At 49.2% G+C, this 23,132-nt stretch overlaps 1 non-coding gene across 1 annotated transcript; it reads right to left on the bottom strand.

The window, feature by feature from the left end:
• Positions 1 to 495: 495 nt before the first annotated feature.
• LOC133045350 (small nucleolar RNA SNORA26) lies at positions 496 to 618 on the bottom strand. Its single transcript, XR_009690223.1, has one exon. It is a non-coding gene; the product is annotated as a small nucleolar RNA SNORA26 (small nucleolar RNA).
• Between the last annotated feature and the right edge of the window lie 22,514 nt (positions 619 to 23,132).

The raw sequence follows: 23,132 nt of genomic DNA, 5'->3' as shown, positions 1-23,132 counted from the left end.
CTGTAAATAATGATAATTTTATTTATTCTTAATAACGCTTATTTCTCTTTAGTTCTTATTGCCCTGGCTGAGACATCTTCACACAGAGCTGGACAGAAGTGGTGTCAGCTGACTGCCCTGCCTTCTGTTCCCTCTCAGACAATCTCTCTGCATTTCACCATTGAGTACAGTGTTTGGTGCAAGTCTGTCCTTTATCAGATTAAGGGAGTCCCTGTCTAAGTTCACTAAAAGATGTGCTTTTTCAAAAATTGTAAACGCATGCCGAACTCTATCCAATGCTTTTTGTGTCTTAAACTTGACAGGTGAACCTAATGTTTCTCTCATTTAATGCGTCAATATGATGAATTTTATTGGCTGATTTTCTAATGATAATCTATTTTTTTTTAATTATCGCAGTAAGTTTATTTATTTTTTGAAGGTCAAGTTTAAATTTAATGACTTTGGTATTAACTATACACATACTAGTAAGTTCTAAGACTTAAAATCTTCCGGTTCAGTTGTGACTCCAGACAGGATCCAGAGAGGAGTTCTAAAAATCTCTTCTCTGGGTTTTATGGAGACGTTCTTTACCCTCCTGTGTTAGCCTCTTAAGGCACTGCGTCAGCCTTAAAAGGGCACTGGAAAGGGCGAATGATAATCTATTTCTAAAACACATCCATCTTGATGATGAGATGTTTTTCCCTCTTCTTTTACTGCTTTCAGTTTGCTAATATCTTGTTGAGGATGTCTGCATCCATGTTCATCCTGTGGTTTCCCTTTCTGGTGATGTCATTAACTGGTTTTCATATCAAGGCTGTGCCAGTCTCATACAAGTTGGGCTCTTTCTTCCTTTTCTGTTTTCTGAAATCACTTATGTAAGACCAGTGTTAGTCCTGAAAGGCTTCTGTTGCACTCACTGTTGCACTGAGCACATCCCAAGGCCAGCTCTCAGGGAGAACCTGCTTTCCTGTTCTCTGCTCAGTTCGGTCAAGGTACCTCCCCTGGGGTCTTCAGGGCTTCAGCAGGCAAGGGCCCGGCTTAACATGGCTCAGCACCCCCCCAAGTCTTCCAGCCCCAGGGACCCTGCCCATTTAAAATGCTCTAGAGCATGCTGTTCTTAACAAGGCCGGCCTTAGGGAAACTAGCTAACCGGAACCTAACCTGCTGGTATTAACAGAGCCAGCTGACCTGGGCAGCGGGAAAACCGATGCCTGTCTGCTCTATCCATCCTGTATCTCACTAAGGGAGAGAAAAGCTGAGAAACACAGAGGCACAGAAATGAAGAGCCACGGGCTTCATTAAAGGACCTAGACACAGTCATAGGATTACCGAACACCTCCTCTCCCCACACACCTCCCATCACATCACTAGCAGCCTATTTACAGCAGTTCCTATTACTCAGTACATTATGTCCAGATACCAAGAAAAAAAACACAAGGCATACTAAAAGACAAACACACACACAGTCTTGACGTACTCCTTTCCTAATATGGAACAAGTGAGTTGTTCCATGACCATTTCTAACTGTTGCTTCTTAACCCACATACAGGTTTCTCAAGAGACAGCTAAGGTGGTCTGATATTCCTGTCTCTTTAAGAATTTCCCACAGTTTGCTATGATCCACACAAAGGACTCAGCATAGTCAATGAAGCAGAAGTAGATGTTCTTCTGGAATTCCTTTGCTATCTCCATGATCCAATGAATGTTAGCAATTTGATCTCTGGTTCCTCTGCCTTTTCTAAACCCAGCTTATGTATCTAGAAGTTCTCAATTCATGTACTGCTGAAGCCTAGCTTGAACAATTTTAAGCATGACCTTATTAGCATGTGAAATGAGTACAACTGTATGGTAGTTTGAACATTCTTTGGCACTGCCTTTCTTTGGGATTGGAACGAAAACTGATCTTTTCCAGTCCTGTGGCCACTACTGAGTTTTCCAAATTCACTGACATAAGGAGTGCAGCACTTTAAAAGCATCATCTTTTAGGATTTGAAAGAGCTCAGCTGGAATTCCATCACCTCCGCTAGCTTTGCTCATAGTAATGCTTCCTCAGGCCCACTTGACCTCACACTCCAAGATGTCTTGCTCTAGGTATTCATGGATAGGAAGATTCAATGTTGTTAAGACATCAGTGCTTCCCAACTTGATCTATAGATTCAATCAATCTCAATCAAAATGCTAGCAAGTTATTTTGTGGATATAAACAAATTGTTTGTAAAGAGGCAAAAAGACCCAGAAAGGCCAACATTATATTGAAGAAGATGATCAGAGTTATAGAACTGACTGATGTGACCAGACAAGTAGATCAGTGGAACAGGAGAGCCCAGAAGTAGACTCATGTAAATATAATCAACTTATATTTGACAAAGGAGTGAGACAATGCAATGCAGTGAAGACAGCATCTTAAAAAAATGGTGATAAAACAACTGGACATATACATGCAAAAAACTAATACAGATGCAGATTTTACCCATCATAAAAAATAACTCAGAAGCGATCAGAGACCCAAACATAAATCATAAAACTAAAAACGTCCCAGAAGGTAACATACAAAAAACCTAGATGGCCTTGGATATGGTGATGCCTTTTTTGACACAATACAACCAAAATATGATCAAAGAAAGAATGATAAGCTGGATGTCACCAAAATTAAAAACTTCTCCTTTGTGAAAGGCAATGTCAAGAAAATTAGAAGACAAGCCACAGACTTGTTTGGAGAAAATATTTGTAAAGATGTATCTAATAAAAGAGTGTTACCCAAAACATGTAAGAACCCTTAAGACTTAACAAGAAAACAAGCAAGTTGATTAAAAATGGGGCAAAGACCTGAATAAATACCTCACCAGAGATGATATTCAGATGACAAGTAACCATATGATAATATGCTGCACACACACACAAAAAAGAAAATATGTTGCATATCATATGTTATCAGAGAAATGCAAATAAAAACAACGACATAACACCACATACCTATTAGCATGGTCAAAATCCAGGACACTGCCAACACCAAATGCTGACAAGTATGTGAAGCAACACAAACCCTTACTCACTGCTGGTGGGATGCAAAATATGGCAGCCACCTTCGAAGACAATTTGGCAGTTTCTTACAAAACTAAACATACTCTTACCATACGATCCAGCAATTATGCTCCTTGGTATTTACCCAAATGAGTTGAAAACTTATGTCCTCACAAAACCTGCACATGGATTTATAGCAGTTTTATTCATAATTGCCAAAACTCATAGAGCCACTCTGGAAGACAATTTGGCAGTTTCTTACAAAACTGAATATATTCTTACCATACGATCCAGCAATTGTGCTCCTTGGTGTTTACCCAAAGGAGTTGAAAAATTATGTCCACACAAAACTCTGAACACAGATTTACAGCATCTTTATTCATAACTGCCAAAACATGGAAACCACCAAGATGTCCGTCAGTGGGTGATGGATAAACTGTGGCACATACAGACAGGGAATGTGTGTGCTATCAAGCCATGAAAAGACAAGGGGAAACTGTAAATGTGTATTACCAACTGAAAGAGGCCAATTTGGAAGATTACATACTACATGGTTTCAAATTTATGACATTCTGAAAAAGCTGTAACTACGGATAAAGTAAAACTATCAGTGGTTTCCAGGGACTGCAAAGAGGAAGGGAAGAAGAGGTGGAGCACAGAGGATGTTTAGGGCAGGGAAAGGACTCTACGTAACAGTGTAGTGGTGGATACATGTCACTATACATTTGTCCAAACCCAGAGACTGTAGGACACCAAGGGTGAGCCTTCATGTGAACTATGGACTATGGATGATTATCATGTGTCAACATAGGTTCCTCCTTGGTAAATAAATAAATACTAAATAAACAGTACCATTCTGATGAGAGATGTTCATAATGGGGAGGCCATGCAGGTGTAGTGTCAGGGGTATATGGAAATGTCTGAACTTTACTCTCAATTTTAATGTAAGCCCTAAACTGCTCTGGAAAATAAAGTATTTAAAAAAAAGAATCAAAACAGAATACCTTCTCATATAACAAATACTTTGTTACCAGCAAACTAGCATTACAAGATATGAGAAACTAAGTTCTTCAGAATTAAAGAAGTTGTGTCAGGTAGAAATCTTGACTGTTAGAGGTGAAAGAAGAGCATACGAAATGGCATATATATCTGGCCAAATACAGAAGGCATTATGTTTTATTTGCCTTTAATGTCTTTTTACTACATATGACTATTCAAAGCAAATACTGTAAGAGTAACTTGTGGAGACCATAGTATGTGTAGATAACAGCTATAGCATAAAGGATGTGGAGTGGAAGAAACAGGGACCTGTAACTGCAAGATTTCTACATTTTATGTGAAATTTTAAAATATTAACTATAATTAGAAGGTGAAAAGTTGCAAATGTAAAATACAAGTTTCTGTTCTAGTGAAGCAAGCACACAGCATCTTGTCTCTCCACTGGATGCAGTTATATACATGAAAACAAAACCTGAAAACAAGGCATGGAGCAACTAGCTGAGGTCACTGGAAGCCAGCAGTTGCAGGGGGGAAGAAAGAATTTGAAATATCACCAAATTAGCAGTGAGTCTCCCGTGCTTCCCTCCAGTGTCATCCAGCCTGGACTCAGTGCATCTCCGCCAAGCTCAACAAACCTCATCATGAATGAAGTAGTGTTGAAAGGCACGCTCTTTAAAAATCAGAACAAGAATGATACCTACCAGTTTTGCTTCTAGTCAACATTGTTTAGGCCCTTGCACTCAAGAAAATGCATTACAAAGAACACAATGTAGAAGAAAAGACCAAATGTCAGTATTCACAACTGTTTCAAAATGACCCCCAAAATACAAAGTATTAAAATTATGGAGAAATTTTGGCATAATTGCTAGATATAAAATCAATATGCAAAACAACTGCAGTTCTATATAGGATATAATATAATAATATATGTTATGTTTTCTATATAAGATATAGTTATGCTACATATAATATATAATAATACATAATATTATATAGAAAACATTTAAAATGCTATTTATAATAGCAATTAAGAAAACATTATCTAGTACTACTATCACTGAAGTTGATCTTCAACCTGTTTTTCATCCGAATCTATTTGCTGTTAATTTTGGATGTCAGAAGGTCAAATGTCTACTTTAATGTCATTTCTTGTATCCCTGAACCTGTGAGACCATAAGATTGTGTGTTAGTAATTAGTAAACAAAGCATGTTATTAGATTTTATTGCTAATATCAAAATTTTTACAAATATAGGTAAACATTCTATATGTAGCTTGGAGAGAATACTTAGGTTCTTTCCATGTTGAAATGTTATCTGTATTTATTATTGCAGGAGTAAAACTCCATAATAATTAATGATGGTTGTGAAAGCAGCTAATTGTATGTGAAAAAACAATCAAGAGCTTTCCAAATAGTTAAATAAACAAGGGGAAAGACTGCAGGTTAGTATGAGTATTAAGCAAATGCATTAGTCAATAAATTTAGCATAAACATTATATCATTTCTGAACTAATAAATGCTCCTAACACTTTATGTAATTATACAAGCACAGTACTAAGAATTAGGTTATGTAATTATTCTAGTCATCATAGACTTATTTGACATACTAGTACTCATTACATTAAATAACTTTAAAGCCTGCATTTATTTTTCAGGTACTTAATTTCATTTAAATCATTAGACTTTTAAGAAAAAGTATTTTTTAGGAACCCCTCACATCTCACAGAGATAAATTAAAAACATCAATACATTGCTATGTTTGCCATTTCAAATTTTCTCTAGAAAGAAAAGATCTCACCAATAAAACACACAAAAAATATGAAAACAATATTTGTAGAGAAGAAAATTATATTCCTCAAAAACACTCTTCCCCGTCACCACATTTGAGGGTGAGAGCACTGCTGATATGCCATCATTAGCTGTGGGAGCAATCTAACTGTTGTCAGCTCTGAGCCTGCTTCTGCATCACAATAGCAAACTTTCATACTAAAATTTTATTTAAAAATTGAAATATTTTTCATAATATAAATTTCCTGATAAAATTTTGTATTATGGATATGTTTGAGACATTTATTTAGTTTTCAGAAATTAGTTTTTGCCATAACTTTGGCCAAATACCTGTTTTGGCATTTGGTATTTGCAGAAATGTATTTGATGGGGCTCCAGTAACTCTGAACAAAATTATGTGCAAGACTGTTATGGAGAAAATGTTGAAATTTATCTGAAAACCATTAAAGAACACCTTAAAGGTGTTTATTCATATTTATGAATAGAAAGGCCCAAGATCATAAAGGTTTTATTCCCCCCCTCAAATGATAAACAGATCCAGTGTGATTGTAATGGAAAGCCCTGGAGGGATTTTGTGGAACCTGAGTTAAATATAAGATTTCTATGGAGACAAGAGCCAAGAATAACTAAGACTTTCCTAAAGAGCACACAGTGGGGACTTGTCCAACACCAAGGCTTGTGAAGTTTTAGTAATCAACCCAGTGCCCACTGTGGTGAGACTGGTTTATGGATGGACCAGTGGCTCAGAAATAGACATATGTGCATTTGCAAACTTGAATTTTTATAATTTATAAACACCTACTGCTGAAAAGGATAAAACATGAAATTATCTGATTCATAAAAACAGAAATTTAATTGGCACATTAAAGAATATACCCCAAGGAAATAAGACTTCTAAATGTTAGCCCTTCACCTTATCTTACCTCACATATAATTGGGAGGTTGCTTTTCATAATTAATTACCATCTGTGATTACCATCCTATAAATAAAGCTCTCACATTCATACTCTTAGGAGTCCTAATAAGTGTGTAATCAAAATACTACAGAAGCAGGGCAGGCTGCCTTCTACCTTGTGTGTAAGTGAGTGAGCTGTCAGCAGGGTTATGGGTTGGCTTGGGCTGGCTTCAGCAAGAGGATCATGGCAGATTCTGACACTCAACCTTGGGAAATAATCTTTCCTACAAAGAGAGGAAAACTGAGCAAACCAGCCCTCATGACATCACTCCAATACTGTAAAATCTCTAGAGGTAAACTCTGTGAAAGCTCCCAGTTAATTTCTTTTTTGTCTATGATTCTGCATTTTTCAAAAGAATCTTTTCCATTCCTATTCACTCTGCATTTACACAAATACCCAGTCTATAAGATACCTGTCTGGACATTGCTTCGCCACTGATCTCCAGAAAGGTGCAGCATTTCTCTCTCTTCCCAGTGTGATTTAAGTTCCTCAGGCACAGAGGCCATGACCTCTATTTCCTGTGTGTATACGGCAAAGTCTAGGGTGGTCTTAGCAATAGCATCGACTGTATAGAGTCTTAAGGAAAAATCAAGAGTTCAAGGAAAGGATAGAGGTAGGGAAGGAGGTAGATGACAAGGGGTGGGATACAAGTAAAGGGATGAGACAGATGGTCTCAAGACTGTAATAAAGTGGAGAAATAGTAAATGGAAAAATCAAATTATAAAATAGTATTGCAATAGCACCCTATTTTTGTAAAAAGCATATAATACATATAGACACTCACACATACACATATACTCATAGGGACTATCAGAAATATATGTCACAATATGGTGGTTATTTTTTATCATGTGAGTGATTTATATTTTCATTTTTGTGTCCACTTGTAATTTCAAATTTTCTAAAATGAGCATGTGTTATTTTTATAATTAATAAAAAATATTTTAAAGTATAAAACCAAATTTTCTACTTCTGGTTGTAAGGGAGTAACAATGTCCAGACTTGTATTTCTGTTGAAACAGCTAGAATATTAGACACAGTGTGTTAAACAAACCATCTGCAAAACAGTCAGGGCACATAAAACTGCTTTTACATGTTAAAGGCAGGACTACTGTTAAAGTGCCGGACTGAGAGCCCTAAGAGGGGGAAACCTGTGGGGACAAGCCCTAAGCAGCTGAGATTTCTGCCAGAAGGCACCAGGTATCTTGGCACAGGTGGTTTCACTGCATTGTGAAACCATGAGCTGGGAGCCACAGAAGCTGAGGCAGAGTGCTAAAGAGGAGGAAATCTTGCAGGTAAGGAGCTCAGAAATCTGCACAAGGTTTATCCTGAATCTTTAATTCCAAGTCATTTGCTCACGACCAAGGTAAAACTCCCTGGTTTGCAAAGAGCAAATCCCAGGCAAAGACGAGGTGCTGGGAGCTACAAGCAGAGCACTTCTCAGAGCTCTCACAGGGCTAGAACTGTTCACATTCCCTACAGCCAGACTATTGAGTTCATGGGCCATCAGTGATTGCCCTAGCCCTACAAAAAAGACTAACCTACACCTCTCTTAAACTAGCTTCAAAACAAGCCTTAAACGAAAAAAGCAGAAAGGAGCTTCAATACTTTTTAAAAAGAAGACAACAAAATGTACTATTTTACAATCTAAAATTCACAACTATTGACATCCAATAAAGAATTATTAGACGTGCACTAATGCAAGAAATGTGAAATAGAATCAGAAGAAAAATCAGTCAGCAGAAACAGATGTAGAAATGACAGAGACAATGGAATTATCACACAGAAGCATAAAAGTTATTGAATATGTTCAGTATGCTCAAGAATGTATGAAACACATGAACCTAATGAAGAGGAAAATGAAAGATAGAAAAGATATAAAAAGAACCATATGGAAATTCTAGAGATCAAAAATACAACAACTAAAATAAAAATTTTAAGTGGTATTAACACCTGATTAGAACAGAAGAAAAAAAGTCAATGAGCTTGAAGATGTAGAAAATAAAACTATCTTAAAACAAAGCACAGAGAAAACACTGAAAAACAGTGAGTAGAAGCCTTCTGCACCAAGGGCAACATCCAGGGGTCTAATGTGTGTAGGTGGGAGCCCATGAAAAGGTGGGGTCACAGAAAATATTTAATAGTGCAATTTTCCAAATTTGATAGAATACATAAACCTACAGATTCAAGAAACTCAATGAATTCCCAAGGAGAATAAACACAAAGAAAACCATGAGACACATCACAATGAAAATACTTCAACCAGTAATACGAAACGAAATCTTAAAAAGAAGCTCCTTTAGCTCCAATGGCATCAAGCGTAGAGCTCTGAAATGCTTCTGATTCTTGGATCAGCGCTGGGGAGCTTGAGACGACACCTGGAGAGCTTTCTCTCCATGTGTCTGCACTAACTAGCATGCAGCTGTGAGAAGAGGCTTTCTCTCATGCACGCGTGAGTGTGTGCTTTGGGCGCATCTCCATCAGACACACAAGCCAGGACTCTTACAACATCCTCAGCCAGGGTGAGGACACAGGCCTCTCATCCAAAGAGCTGGGGGAAGTGCTGTGAGAGCTACACTCAAAGCCTTTCCTTTCTTCCAAGTTTGTTCTCTCAACTTATGATATTTTTTTTTACTTGCTATTCATTATTTCTAAGAAAATCTAAGAATTTCAATTATTAGCATGAATTTTACCATTCATCTTTATACATGCAATGTGGTTTTAAATGCAAACAGCAGAGCATTTAACCTGTATTCAGAATCACTGAAAGGACACAACTCTGTCTGTTGGCCTCAATCCACCAGCAGAGACAAAATAGGCAGACAGGGGAGGGCTGGAAGGAGAAGAGGGGCCCTGCCCATGGCAGACAGTGACCCCACGGGTCAGCATGACACAGCTCTGGCCAGGCCCAGTCATATGCAGGGTGGGCTGGGGAGGATGCAGGAAGGGGGCAGAGGGGCAGGTGGCTCCAGGTGCCATACACACAGAAACAGGTCAGAAGACACTGTTATTGAGAAGGGGGAGACACAGCCCAGACCCGGGCAGCCAGTGTCCATCAGCCGGCCTTAGACAGACAGCTCCTCCTGGTGGCTCACCTGGGGCGAGCGGCTCAACAGGGGCAACCGCCCAGCCACAAAGGTTGTGCTCTTGACCCTTCCACTAACACCAGGCCTCACCCAGAGCCCTTTTGGAATCTCCAGGGGCCGGTCAGCTTAGCCAGGTGGGGCTCGGGCCTGGATGAGAACTCAGGGAGCGGCCCCAGTGGACAGAGTTCCAGGACATGGCCTGTCCAGCCCCTCCTCTGCCTGGTGTTGGACTAAAGGAGCCTTCATCATGATTTACGAGAAGATGCAGGTGCCGAGAGAGCTTCTATCCTTGCAGCTCTGGCCCGAGTCCCGTCCAAGTTCCCTCCCTTCCCTGGTGAGCCCCATATGTGTCCTGTGCTTCATGCATTTCTCCTCTGCCTCCTTCCTAAAAAGGATTTGAGGCAGCTGCTTGCCCTGGGTTTCTGGAACCACCCCAGAAGCTCTTTTCACTAGAAGTTTAACTGGTATTCACTCTTAATTTCTTGCAAAAAGGAAGTTACTTTCTGTACAATGCAGATACTGGTAAAATCTGTGATTTCTTTGTTAGCTTTACAAACTACAGGTAACACTGAGATAGATGCTGGTGAAATCAACCTGGTGGCTCAGAGAGGACATCCCACATCTAACACTTTTCCTATTTTTACACCCAGAAATTCATTTTGGCTTTGCTTCCTCTCTTTTCATCTTCATAGATTTCACATTGTACCAGCGCCTGTCTGTATGTACAATGAGGTAACAGACAAACTCTGAAACTCTGACCTAAGCAATCCCAGCATGGCTGCCCCTCCCAGTGCTTCCTGGAGAGTCTGAGGGCCAAGTCCTCTCGGGGACCACTCAGCCGCAAAGCTCACAGAACCATCAAATAAACAGAGTCTTCTTCCCTGCCTTGCTGTCACCCTAGTTGAGTCAGCTCGGCTAAGGCCATTTCACACCTCTCTGTGAAAGGCAGAGCCAATCGCAACCTGCCAGCCTTCCTGGGGCCCCACAATACTGGCTGTTTGGGAAATAAACACAGGAGGGGGTAGAGGAATGTTGTCTGGTGGTCTCTAAAGCCCCATGGCTTCATGGGAGATAGAGAGGAAAGTGTGCTTGTTCAGAAGCATGTTTACGACACAAGGGATGAACAGGCAGATTACAGGTCCTGAGGAGCAGGTACTGACCTGGGGCCCACATCACGTGGCCCAGTGACCTTCAGACGTGGACAATGGCATCATTGGTGAGGTGATGGGGGAAAATTTGGGTGAAATGGGAACTTTGGTGGCATGATATGGAGATTGGCAAAACAATACACTGCATTTTCTTCGTAATTATGTAGTCATGACAAGAAAAATATTGACTTTGCATAAAACTTCAAAATGAATCTTTGCAGAAATCCTTTCTAAAGCTTGCTTTAGAAAACAACCTCTGTACATCAGGATTTAGCCCCCAAAACAGTCACACATAATTTCTTACCAAGACTTTCTAAGAATGTACTCTTCCAAGTTGCGACACTTGCTTGCAGTGAGAAACACAAGGAGAGTTTACAGCCACTTCTGCAACCACCTTAAAGTCAAAAGCTGAAACTTCATCTAAGACTGTAGCCACTTCCCCTCCTTTCCCTCTGACATGGGCATTTCTTTTTTAAAATATAACGTTACTATGGTAAGAACGCATCACACGAGATCTCCTCTTAAGATTTTATGGGCCAACCCTGTGCAGTAGGAGAAAAGGTGGAGAAAGGGGCTGCCCCAGGACTCAGCCTGCCTGTCCCCATGGGACACTAGTCTGGCCGGTAGCTCCCTGGGCCCTCGGCCACGCGGGCCTGCTCTGCCCAGGTGCAGGGACCAGTAGGCCCTAGACAGGAGGACCCACAAAGCCCACTCAGTTACCCGCCAGCTACAGAGCTATGACCCCCAAACCACTCCTCAGGGCAGGTGAAGCCGAGAGAGGCACCAGCTCTAGGCTCTGGTGCTCCTACTAGGTGCCTGTCCCCATGCACACGGGCAGGGAGGGACAAGCTGGGGCGGGGCACAGACAGAGTCCCAGGGACTCGGCCCTCCCTGTGGGAGAGAGGAGAGGAGAGGGCGGGGGTGAGAGACTGGGCCCTATGCTTGGGGGACATCAGGTCTGAAGAGAGGATGGAAAGACAAGTGAGACGGCTCACACAGACTTCAAAGATAGACAACACAAACTGTCTCAGTAATTTTTATATGATTCCATGTTTAAACAATATAATGGATATGATGTTTAAACTATTAATTTTATCTGGTTCTTTTTACTAAGTGTGGCCATTAGGGAAATTGACATGACCTGAGGGCGCGCGTCCTGCCCTGTTGTACAAGTCAGGCTAGGTGAAAGGACGGGGACGATCAGCCAGCTGCCTGTTGATTAAAGGCTGCCATCGCCTCGGTGGCCCTGGGCCCCTTGCCAGGCGCTCAGGTGACTGTGTCAGAGCCAAGTGACAGGAGAACACCCCCTGGGACCTGTTAGAGCAGAACTGGAGGCGGGGTAAGCCTGCTCAAGTGACACAATCTCTGAAAAGATCCTGAATCTGGAGAGATTCAGTTTCAAGAGATACAGGCAAGTCTCGGCTCAGAGCCAGCCCCGGACAGCACAGGTGTGGGTGCTGGAGACATGGCTCCTGGTGACTGGCAAGAACCTGGGGGTCTTATTATGCAGGGGTGGGGGTCTTTTGGACCAGAATCTGGTCACCTTAGCAGTAGCTGAAAAGTATTTGCTGTTTGTTCACTCATTCGACCACCAGCTCCTGGGCCTCCGTCTGCCACATGGGAAGGACACAGCATGTGGGAGGGGTCGGGAGAGTGGAGCTGGGGCCACAGGAGGGACACAGAGACATGGGGGACCTGGGGTGGCGTCTTAAGTGTAACCACCTGGGGCCTTGGCTGTCCTGGGTACCAGGTGTCAGGAACCTTCTAGAAGATGCTGAGAACTTTAGGTTTGGTCTGAGTGAGGCAGTGGATTCGCACTCTCCAGGGGCCAACCGGTTTGAGTGGGATGTGGAGAAGGGGCTGGATTCAGGCAAAGCCTCAGGAGACCAGCCACTGGTTAGAGCATCACCCCAGGGCATTCTCTGCAGAACTAGCGACAAGAAACCATCTTCAAGGGCAGCAGGCATCTGAGAAGGGAGCTCCTGGGGAGGGGATGCCCTTGCTCTAAGGAGCTGCTCGGTGGTGGGCTGAGCAGGTGGGTGTCAGGCTGGCCCAGAGCCACCTTCCTGATCCCGAGTCAGTGTTTCTGAGAAGAGTGAGTTGGATAGAGGCTAAGAGCAAATTCCCCCAGGCAGCGCTGAGAGGCCTGCATGTCCCTGTCACCGGGGAGGGGGGTGGGGGGTCAGAAGGGGAGCCAGCCCCAACTCCACCAGCCTGCATCAAGCTTCAGTGTTGGCCCTTCCTGGGAGACCGGGCCAAACTGCAGATTCTTATTCCGGGTCGGGGAAGGGGGTGGGGCGCTGAGAGCACCTGCCCCCGGGGCGGTGCCCGCGCTGCAGAGTGGGGTATTTTCCACCTCAGGAGACTCTGTCTACCCCCTCAAATTCCGGCTCTCACAGGTATGAAGTGGCCTTTCCGGATGTCCGCCTGGGGCCCAAATATGAACCCATGCCACTGCATGGGAGGATAAGCGGATTGGGCCAGTGACGGCGGAGGATTTCGAGGCCAGACTCTAGGGCGCCTTCTTGTGAGGCTGCCCCAGGCCACCAACCCTGACGCACAGGCAGGAAGGATGCCAGCGCCAGGAAAGGCCACGGAGACAAATGCAGGGCGCACGTGCGGCAGTCCGCAGAAACGATTCAGCCTGTGGCAGTGTCTTTCCCCGAGTGGCCGTCGCCTCCACCCCGGGCCAGCCCCAGGCCCTGTGGGCAGCCCGCTCTAAGAGGGCGGCCCCTACTCCCCGGACGTCCACACCAGAGGCTGTCGTCAGCTACGCCCTCACCCCTACCAGCAGGCGGCCACGGGAGGGCCTCCAGAGCCGCGGGGGCCTCACCACGCGTCTGCCTCCCACAGGCCCCACCGTCCCCTCATGGGGCCTCACGCGGCGCAACTGGGAGACGCCATGCCCCACCTGCCGCCATTAAGCGAGGGAGCTCTAGCGGCCTGGAGGCATCTCTCGCGAGTTTAGATCAGTGGGCGGCGTTTCAACCTCCTCCCACACGTGTCTGCTCCCACCTGCATCCCAGGCTGCGGTGGACCTGGGGCTTGGTGGGCCCCAGTGGCTCCGGCCTTCTTGGGCGGGCCACAGCGAGGCCCCTGTGCGGTCGGGGATGGGGGTGTCCAGGGGCTGTGAGGGAGGCGGACAGTTCAGAGCCCCGGGAGTGGGGCGACACTGTAGGATGCTCGCGGCGCCACGCTGACCCTGACCGGGGACCCGGCAAGAGACCCAGAGCCCCGGTGGGGTGGGGGGTAGGGGGGCACCCCAGGAGAGTCCCTGCCTCGTTGCTGAGAGGGAGCCGCTCTGCCGCTTTTCGGGCCCAGGCCAGGTGCCCGGGCTCCAATCAGCCTGCCAGCCTCGCGTAGGGACGCCCCCGGCCTGTAGTCAGCGTTCCGCCCCCAACCTCACTCCCAGGCCGCAGGCTCCTGGCCTGAAGCTGGAAAGGGCTGCCCGGCTCACCGAGGGAAAAGTGCAGAGTCCGCAGAGCCCTGCCCAGGGCCAGGCTGACCACAGCCCCGCGGAGACGCCTCGCGCTCCTGGATTATTGATCAGTCAGGTGCAGACCCTGGGCCAAGCCATCAGCAGCTGCTCTTCAGGGCCTGGCAGGCGGCCAGCGAAGCACTCAGGCCACAGCCGCGGCTTCACAAAAGGCTGAACACCGGGAGCACTTTCTCGTGGAAGGTGGCGCCCCACGGAGCCACCCCCTACCCTCATCCCGCATAGGCGGGCAGACCTGTGGCCCCCACGGTCCCTTCTCCTCCTACAGTGATGGGCCCTTGGCATTTGCCAAGCGTCTTGAAAGACTTGTCAGCCCAGCCCTCTGCTGGCCTCACCGTGAGAAGGCAGTTGTTGAGGAGGCTGAACGGCACAGCCTGGACACCTTATGGCCACCTGGGTCCTGCCTGCCGTCAGGTACTCCCTCTGATCACCCAAGACCCAGCCCCACTCCCCAAGGCAGTGGGAGAGTCTCCTGTGTGGAGGTGGGGGACAGGTCCCAGATCTCTTCTTCCAGGGGCCCCAGGCATGCCCACAACTGTCCGGCGACTGGACTAGGCTCCAGGCTCTGCTGCCCCTCCCTGTCTCCCCAACTGGCTCTTCTGTGACCACCTCCCAGATAAACTCTGTGCTGGAAACACCGGCTTCAGCTCTTCCCTGAGGAACCCTGGCCGAGTCAGGTGCACATGGGCTCCTGAGAGAAGCAGGTTATTTCAAGTCCCTCTGGCTCCCAGCTCCGCAGGGCTGGGCAGCGGGGGGCAGAGGGGTCCACACAGGTGGAGGCCTGGGGTTGAAGAGTCTTCACCTTAACTAGACTTTCCCAGCAAGTTGTGAATCTGTGGTCTGAACGCTGAGGGGAGAAAAGATAAGAAAGCAAATGAGAGGAACTGGAAACCAGAACCTGAACACCTTCTGTTCTGGGCCCAAGGTCTGCCCTGACCGTTGGTTGAGGGGGGCACCCTGCCTCTGCATCCATCCCCCGACACACCACGGCTCCACTGACAGAGCACAGCCCACTGTCACACCCGCTGGGGGCAGGTCCCCACCTACCTGGGAGAAGTGAACGGAACCCAACCCTCCTGGGGCAGGGACACCCGGTCCCACACTTGGGTCTGCAGTGAGGTCTCCCCTGCCCTCACCTGGTTGGGGACTAGCCCAGACTTGGCATCGGACTCCTGAGTTAGGTCAAAGGACCTTCCCAATCCTTGTGCAGAGAGGGTGAGTCATTCCCTCCTCCTCAGCAAATGCCTCCTAGCCACTGAGTCAGGCCTCGGAAGTGCCATTTTTAGAGCCTCACTGAGGGTTCAGTGCCAGTGAATCAGAATTTCCACTATTGAAATAGAATCTGCAGAAGCACTATTTCCCAGCAGGCAGAGCAGGAAGGGAAGAAGCCCACAGGATGAATGAGGCCTCCCACACAGGCCCTGGGACCCAGCCTCTGCTGAGGGTTCAGTCCCTGCTAGACCGTATGAAAAGGGTTCACACAGGGATGGGCCCCAGGACTGCAGAGCCTGGTGTGAGCCCTGTCTGTGTGCACACAGGTGGGCAGTTAGCTACTCACGCAAGCTCCAAGGTCTTCTGGGTAAGGCTGGACGAGAACCTGGACCCAGGCCCGGCCGCCCTGGTCAGCTGGCTGGAGGGGACACAGCCTGTCTGCATCTCATACCCCACTCATACAAATCAAAGAGCTGCCTGGACTGAATCCACAGCGTGAGGCCGACCAGAGTCTGGCGGGGCAGGGCATGTGGTGGTACCAACTGGGATCCCTGTGGGGCAGGCGGAGGCCTGAGGTGCTGGTGGGAGGTGGGTCCCCACCACACCAGGAGCAGGACTGCAAGCCTAGGGAGGGAGCCCCATCTCCCGGCTGCGGGGATGGTGTGGGTCTCTGGATTGGGTAGCCTCAGGGCTTACCGAGGACCAGGAGCCTCTGCACCTCCAGGTAGGGGCGTCTTGTGATGTAAGGCTTGGGGGTGCCACCAGGCCTCCCGCGGGCTGGACCCAGTCCAGACCCCGGGCCGGCACAGGCCGAGGGCTCTGTCATCACCTCCCCAGGGAACTGGTCTGTGTGGGAGGTGGGTTGAGGCTGACAGGACGCAGGCAGGAAGGGTGGAAAGGCCTGGGGCTGGGTGGTCCTGGATGGACAGGTGGTCCTTGTGAGGTGCAGCTCCCTGTTCTGAGGTGAGAGAGGGGGCTTTGCTGTCCCCCAAGCAGGGCAAGGATAAACTGAAGTCCTTGGTCCTGGTCTCAGCATTTTCATGCAGTCGCCTTTGATCCTCTTCAAAGACCCTGCTCAGTCCGGGCATCTCTTTGAGTTGTGTGAGTGCAGTATGAGGGGACGGACAGGTCAGTTCATTTGTCAGGTAAGTAAGCTGGGGCTCAGAGAGGTTAGGTGACATGCCCGAGGTCACCCAGCTATTAAGTGATGGAGGAGAACTTGGACCCCCGACACATCTCCTCAACCTCACTGGACTGCTGGCAGGGTGCCATGCCCCAGAGTCAACGCCGTCCGGGGTTTCTCCCCTGTGGTGATGGTGGGAGGGTGTATGTGAAGCTGCGCTGCCCCTGCCTCAGCAGAGAGAAACTGCTTAAGGACAACTCAGCCACAGCTGCGAGCCCTCTGTGCCTTGGGCTGTCAGGTGGGGAGCTCCCCAACCAGCTCACTGGAGGAATCATTAGAATGTGCAGTGGACATGGGTTTCTCAGGCTTCAACTCCTGTTCTATCTCATGCACCTATGCACACTCATGCACACACACAGCTGTACCTACAAAGAAAACCATCTCTGCCCATAACCTGCCCAGCACCTACACACACTTGCTCTTTACTTCCTCCTCGGGTACTTCTTTGCAAGCTGGCCCTGCTCCAACCATTGACCATTGAAAGCCAAGGTAGTTACATTGGCTGGTGAGGCCTCTCCCTGCCACTGCCCGTCACAACCCTGCTCTGGGGTGGACCACATCTGGCTGTGGGGTGGGGGGGTGGGCACCTCCGTCAGCTGCCAGCCCTGTGGCTTTACAGTCTCAGGGTCAGCAAAACCAGCACTGCCCAGGGGTGGCCACTGGCCCTGAGCTGCTGGCTCTTGAGAAAAGGGGGAGCCGCATGGTCCTGAAACACAATCACCCACCAAGGTACATGTGAGTGTGAGTGGATAATGTCTGATACTCATTAACTGTTGAACTGGTTGTGTTTGGGGCATACTCAGTAAACACTAAGGAGATCAAACCAGTCCATCCTAAAGGAAATCAGTCCTGAATATTCATTGAAACGACTGATGCTGAAGGGGAAGCTCCAATACTTTGGACACCTGATTCGAAGAACTTACTCAATGGAAAAGACCCTGAGGCTGGGAAAGATTGAAGGAAGGAGGAGAAGGGGATGACAGAGGATGAGATGGTTGGATGGCATCACCGACTTGATGGACTTGAGTTTTAGCAAGCTCCAGAAGTTGGTGAAGGACAGGGAAGCCTGGCGTGCTGCAGTCCACAGGGTGGCAAAGAGTCTGACACAACTGAGCGACTGAACTGAACTGATAAATAAAATTCATTCAAATCAACGTATCCTGGCTACTAGGCAGTTTAAAGTCACACCAACGCCTCACATTCCTGCTGGATGGTGTGGCCCAGGCTTTGGGGGAAGATCTTCTCTGCAGCAGAGACGATTCTCCCCTGTGGCGTTGACCCCAGGACTTGCTTCAACCTCTTTGGGTGAGTCTGTGCAGGAAGCCGTCGCGGGGATGGGGTAGCCTTATGCCATCCGGCCTCCCTGCCCCCTGCCCAGGTCCACAGTGTGGGCGTCAGTCACGCCTGGTCATCCTGCCCCTGCTTCTCAGACAAGAATCAGAGCTGATGCTTGGGGCTCAAAGGAACCTTAGCAGCGCCAGGAAGCTGGTGCCGGACTGTGGGCCCAAGCTTATTGTGCAGAAAGGGGGGAGGCGGCGCTGCCGCGCTCCTATCCCGAAAGCCAGTCCACGCCCTCCGGCATTGTCAGCAGAGCCCCGCGCACAGGTGCCTCCAGCAGGAACTCGGCGAGAAGGGAAGGACTTGAGTCCCCGCCCACCCCGAGTCCCGCCCCCGAGTCCCCTGGAGCCCAGCGCTGCGGAGAGAAGAGCTCGGCCAGGGGGCGCCGGGAGCGACTTCCCGCAGCGAGGAGAGCCGGCCCCTCCCGCCCGCCGCACGTGACCTATGACCCCCCATCTCCTCCCCGGAGCATCCGAGCGGCCGCGGCACTTCGCTTTGTACGCACCCCCCGCACTCTCGCTGCCCGGCTCCCCTCGCCGCGCTGGGTGCCCGGCCACGCGGCTCCCTGCCTCCCGGGATCCGTGCCTGTGGCTTGTGGACCGGGCGGGGTTCTTCCCGGAGCCGGAGAAGCAGAGAGGAAGCGCCCGCGGCTTTGTTCTAGTCTCACTGAGGATGTCTCCGCGCTCAGCTGATGAGCTTTCACGAGAGCCAGAGGAACCGACCAGACACTGGAGGGTTCATCGCCCGTTAAGCGGGCGACGTTCTCGGGCTTGGGCGCGGCTGCTTTTGGTGGAGCGTCCAGGAAGCGCGCCTGCCGCGGCCGCACGGCGAGGGTGAGGCCGGATGGAAGGCGCAGGCTCCTTGTCCGACAGCCGCGCGCTGCCCGCCCGCTCCCGCTCCCTCCCTGGCTCTCCCAGCCCGGCGAGCACCCACGCCCACTCGGCCCCGGGAGGGAGCGAGGGCGTGTCCCCGCACCGCTTCTGAGTCCGTCACTCCGGGAGGCGGGGGGCTCCCTCCGGGAGGCGGGGGTCCCCTCCGGGAGGCGGGGATGGGATCCCGCCGTGACCGAGCCTCTGCAGGAAGCCGGCGAGTGTTGCCATGACGACGTCGTGACCAGCCCGCGGACCCGGCCCCTCGCGCCCTCGTTCACACTGGTCGCCCTCAAGAGCAGCTGAGCTCACGTGTCTGATCTCTGACCTCTGAGGCTGCGTCCACACAGGAGCCAAGGAGGACTGGGAGAATCAGGATCCAGCTTAGACAGCCCCTCGGGTACACGTCACCCAGCCCCCTCGTGCCGGTCCAAGGGGATGGGAGCGTGGCGGCGTCTCCGGGGAGGTGGCAGGTAGCGGGGAGGCAGGCCCCCCTCTCCCCGCCGCCGGGGACAGAGTGGAAGTAGGATGAAGAGACCGAGGTCAGGGTTTTCCCCACAGAGCAGGGGCAGAACGCTGCTGTCCCCTTTCAGGAGTCAGCAGACACTGGGGACGGCCTTGACAGCAGACAGGCATTGGTTGCTGACCTGGGAAGAGAGTTAACGTCCAAGAAGGGGACCCCATGGAGCCAGTGATGGAAGGACAAGCTCCTGGGGGCATCATCCTGTGGGTGAGGCCAGAGGAACACAGGGCAGCACCTAAGAGATTGAATTCAAAGCACTGATTAAAATGCTTCAATGTGAAAACTTAGCCCTCAGGGTCTTCCCATTAAAAAGGGAGATAGAACATAACTCCTTCTCACAGAAATCATGCGGGGTGCCAAGAACCTAGGAAGGGTGTTTCCTCCCTGCCCTCCAAACCCCTCCCCAAGGCCATCACATGTCTCCAGACCTCTCAAGGTTACTGAAGGAACCAGTGATCTTGCCAGGGGCACGAGGTTCCCATTTGCCCACGCCCTCCACCAGCACCTTCCATCCTCCCCGGTGACTGGACGAGGACTGGCACCGTTTTCAGGCCGGGGAGACAGCGGAACCACCAGGAAGCAGCCCAGCCGGCATAGAAATAAACGTGTGTTGTCCAGGCCTTTGTAGGTGGTGTTTGCTGCAGCAGCAATACTTTGATGCCATGAAATGGGTGCCAAGTAACAAACACTTCCACATGAGGCGAGGGTGGGCTGAAGGCTCAGGGAGTCCATTAGAAGCCCGGATGGCCAGAGGGACCACTGGACACAACAGCCTCCTGGGTTTGGCCACACGTCCAGCTTTCCCCTTGTCCTCCTCACACAGGATGAGCCCCGTCTCTATGGAGGCTAATCTAGTTGGATGATGGTGGCCTTACCGCCTCCCCCGACCCCTCAAGTCTGAACTTATGGATGGTCTTTGAAATCTTAACCAACTTAGCACGAAGCAGACAGACTCAGCCTGGCCAGGCGGGACCGCAGGTGTGGGCGCCACCCTGGGTGTTGAAGCAGTGGCTCCGGGGATGGGGCCAGGTGGGCAGGGTGGTGGCCCTGCGAGGGGGCTGGTGTGTCCTCCAGCTCGGGCTGCCTCCCAGTGTCAGGCGCCCTGGCTCTTCCCATGTGTGGCTTCACTTCCTCTGTCTTCACTTCCCAGGACCCAGCCCTGGTGGTTCCTCCTGTGCCTGGGTGCTGGGGATCCAGAGGCTGAGCCACGGGGTCTGGGAAGAGGGGAGAACCTAACTGCACTTCAAGGGGTCTGGAAGTCTCCTGGGGTCACAAGCAAAGAGGCCTCCATTGGAGGAGAGAAAAATGCAGGAGTTTAGACAAAAAAGTGCAGCCCACACTTTGAGGCAAACTTCTTGTTTGGCAAGTGGAAGGGCCAGGAAGTGCCTGAGAATGACTCTCCTGCAGCACCCTGTGGAAGCCCCCAGGCCCAGTAAGCCCATAGCTGCCTCCTCTGGGGCCACCTCAGGATCTGGGTAGACTGACCCAGTCCAGGTTAGAACCCACATATATGTTCACCCAGAGCTCAAATCACTGCAGCCCAGTCCACAGCACAGGCTCGTCCATGGGGACAAAGCTGAGGATGGAGGCTGCAGGCTTGGGCGTCCTTTGTCCACATTCTGGTGACAGAACCGGGATGCAGGCTTGGGGTCAGACACGACCCTTTTGGGGCACAGGCTCAGCACCTTGGCCGTGTCCATCACGAAGCATGGTGACTCACTCCTGAGGGCAGCACAGGAGCAATGTGACATCAAAAGCAAAGCCAACAGAAACAAAAACAAGTGGGACTAAGTCAAACGGAAGAACTTCTGCACAGAAAGGTAAGCCATCAATAAAATGAAAAGGCAACCGACAGAAATAGGGGAAATATCTGTAAGTCATACATCCAATAGGGAGTTAATGTCCAAAATGTATACATAACTCATCAACAAAAAACCCAAATAATCCAATTTAAAATTGAGCAAAGGATCTGAATAGACATTTTCCCAAAGGAGACACACAGATGGCCAAAGGGTATGTATTTGAAAAGATGCTCCACGTCAGTAGTCACCAGGCAGGTGTGAGTCGAACCACAGCAAGGTCTCACCCATGCCTGCTGGGATGGCACTCAAAGAGACAGCAAGCAAGTGTAAGTGAGGATATGGAGAGAAGGGAAGCCTCATACACTGTTGGTGGGAATGCAAACTGGTGCAGTCACTATGGGAAACAGAAGCTAAAACAGAACTACCAGGTGATCCAGCAATCCCACTTCTGGGTATTTATCTGAAGAAAATGAAAACAGTAACTCGAAAAGACATCTACATTCTCATGTTCACTACAGCATCATTTACAATAGCTGATATGGATGCAACCAAAGTGTCCATCGATGGATAAATGGATAAAGAAACTGATTAATGGATGAAGGTACTGTGAAACATTAATCATAAAAAAGAACAAAATCTTACCATTTGAGACAACATGGATGGAACTTGAGGGTACTGTGCTAATTTTTCTTGTGATCTCACTTACATGTGGGACCTAAAAACAAAAGAAACTAAACCAAGTTCACAGATACAACGAGCAGACTGGTGGTGTCAGAGGCAGGGGTGAGTGGTGGGTGGAGGTAAAAGTAATTAAGACCTGGGGATGTACTGTATAGTATGGTGGCTAATTAACCATGCTGTATTTGAAAGCTGAGAGTAAATGTTTAATGTTCTAATCACAAAAAATCATAGGCACCATTTCAGAATACACGTGTATCTAATCTTTATGCTATACACCTGAAACTACTGTTGCCTGTTGATGACAACTCAGTAGTTTGAAAAACGCTTAATTCCACCTCTCAGGAAACATAAACTGCCAGGGAAACACCTGGTGTCGGCTGTGGCATCCTGTCAGCACAGGGGCTGGAGCTAGAGAGCAGCACACAGCCTGACCCTGCTTACGGTGACACAGAGCCCACCAGCACCCTTCACTCCCCGTCTTTACTGCTCTCTTTTCTGACCCACTTCCAGGGAGGCGTGACTTCAGGAATCTGAACTGGGTCTCCCCTGGCTGCCCAAGACCCAGGGCCTGCCCATGTCGGCAGGGAGCGGCATGGCTGCCCTGAGGGCCATCTGAGAATTCCCAGGTCCCTCTGCCCACGAGGGCCCCTCCCAGCCAGCACTGTCACCTGCCAGGTGCTGAGAGTGTTCCTTGGCCCAGGGGTTGTTCCCTGCCTGGAGGCCCACTGGTTCCTGGGTCAGTCAAGTGGGGGCCATGTGTGCGTCCTGCTGACCTGCTGGCAGGTCCCACCCAGGTGGTCAGGGAGCTTGCACTTCTTCAAGTTTCCGGAGTGGGGGGCGCTGGCCTGGGGACCCCACTTTGAGGAGGACTGAGCATTTCATGGTAGGAAGAGGATAAAAGTTAGGGGTGGGTTCATCTGTCTGGACCAGGACCCCGAGGTCAACTGGTTGGCAGACAGATGCAGACCAAAGGGTTCTGGAGGTAGCCTCACCCACTAGCCCCACCGAGCCCATCAGACCAGGCTCCCCAGGCTGGGGCTAGAGCCCCAGGC

The sequence above is a fragment of the Dama dama genome, chromosome 23, assembly GCF_033118175.1.
Source record: "Dama dama isolate Ldn47 chromosome 23, ASM3311817v1, whole genome shotgun sequence".
Taxonomy (NCBI): Eukaryota; Metazoa; Chordata; class Mammalia; order Artiodactyla; family Cervidae; genus Dama; species Dama dama.
Note: the sequence above shows the minus strand (reverse complement) of the source record. Positions and strands in the feature narration are given on the sequence as shown.